The sequence below is a fragment of the Myotis brandtii genome, unplaced genomic scaffold, assembly GCF_000412655.1.
Source record: "Myotis brandtii unplaced genomic scaffold, ASM41265v1 scaffold633, whole genome shotgun sequence".
NCBI lineage: Eukaryota > Metazoa > Chordata > Mammalia > Chiroptera > Vespertilionidae > Myotis > Myotis brandtii.
The window spans coordinates 2,786,872-2,788,800 of NW_005370423.1; positions in this window are offsets into that span (position 1 = coordinate 2,786,872).

Genomic DNA, 1,929 nt, shown 5'->3' on the forward strand with positions numbered 1-1,929 from the left:
GGTGTGGGGGACAAGCCTCTCCCTCCCGCCTGTGGCCGGCGGGGCCCAGGGCAGCTGTCCTGTTCCCAGGTCTGGGCTTCCCTGCTGGGGGGCTGGGCAGCTGACAGAGCCTCCCGGGGGCTCGGAGACCAGCTGCAGCCCCGGCAGCGGGCGCGCAGTGCGCCAGCTCATCCCTTAACCCATTCTGTTCCTGGGAAGGCTGCTGTTCCAGGCCCTGCCAGGTCTCCGCTCTCCTCCAGCGCGCAGGCGGGGACTGTGGCTGACCCGGGAGAAGCCGGCGGGGCCTGTTGAGAAGGTGCAGATTCGGATAAAAGTGCAGATCTCCGGCCTCAGGGAAAACACAGGAGACCTGCTCAGCCCGTCCGGGCGGCAGCTTGGCCTGGGCTGGGGCTGGGGCTGGGGGTGTGGTCCCCTCCCCCATGGCCCTCTCTGGTGTCCCTGCCATCCGTTGAGATCTTGACCTAGGAAAGCCGGCCAAGGTCAACTCTAACCTCTTCTCCCATCTGAGTCTCGAGTGCCCCCGGGGTCTTTGTTCCGCTTGCTCCCCTCCCCTGCCAGCAGCCTCACTACCTCCTGGGGGACCTTCCCCGTGGCCTCTGCGAGAGAGCGCTCTCCTCCTCCTCAGACTGTCCCTGTCTGACTTGCACTGCTTGGTCCCTGTGGGGTCTGGTCCCTGTGGGTGACCCCTGAAGGCCACAAAGCCAGCTCAGCCCCTCTTCCCTGTGATAGCTCTGGGGCCCCCTGAGCCCATCCCCTGCCGCGCGCCCCCCACCCCCCCCAGGCTGACCAGTGTTCATTCCTTTGCTCTCCCTCCTGAGAGGTGGTTTCAAGGCTCCCCATTACCTGGGCCCTCTCCTTGACCTCCTCCCTTCAGCCGTGAACTTCTTGCAGCGGACTTTGCAGCTCTGACCTGCATGCCCCACCCCCCCGCCGCCCACTCCCATGAGCGTATGCCTGGGGTCCAGCTCTGTAAAACAAGGGGAGTACACATGTGTGCAAAGTGTCCTGTGAGGCCAAGCCCCCCAAACTGCCTCTGGCGTCTCCACGTGGGGCATGATGAGCTGGTTTTATTTTTTTCCGTGTGCCCACCTGTATTTACATTTTTTTGGACAAGTCATTTACCGTCCCCAAGCCTTGCTTTCTCATGCACAACAGGATAATGGGGCTGTGAGGATTAACAGGGTGATGGGGAAAAGGGCTTAGCCCGGGGCCGGCCCCTGGGCCTCCTGGAGATGCCTCACCTGGTCCTCGGTGTGCTCGAGGGGGCTCGGAGCCATGGACAGAGCTTCCCCGGCGAGGTTGTGCTCCCATCTCACAGGTGTGCACACTGAGTCAGAGGTGCAGGACTCACGTTTGGGCTCCACGGCCGGGCTCTTTCCACTCCACTGCCCTCCTCAGAAGGTTTGGGGGTGGGATGCCGGCCCTGGGGGGTGCACCTGGCCCAGATCCCTTTCTAGGGCACCTGCTTCAGAGAGCACTCCTTCACCTAATGCGAAGGCCCCAGGGCCAGGGCGTCCAGTACCGGGTGGCAGGCCCGGGTGGGGAATGGCTCCTCCCAATAGACGGACAGGTGAACTTGGTCCCGGAGGGACACTCCAGCCCCAGGCCCCTGCTGTCCTTGTCACCACCTTTAGGAGCAGCCTTAGGTGCCCTGGGGCTTGATAGAGGCCCTATACCCAGTGCAGGAGCGTGAGGGCTGCTTCTGGCTGTGTATGCCCTCCCCGAAGCCCCTGGCCCCGGGGAGACACAGCATGAACCACGGAGGGGGAGGGGCCGCCACGGAAGCCTTCCCGTGGACACACCGGGGCAGAGGGACCTGCTACGAGCTGCACCATTGAGTCGCTGACGCCTCTCTCAGGCTCTGCCTGGCTGAGCGCTGGCTGAGCTGCTGCCCGAGGAGCCGGAGCCTGGCCTGGGGGACAGCGGGGC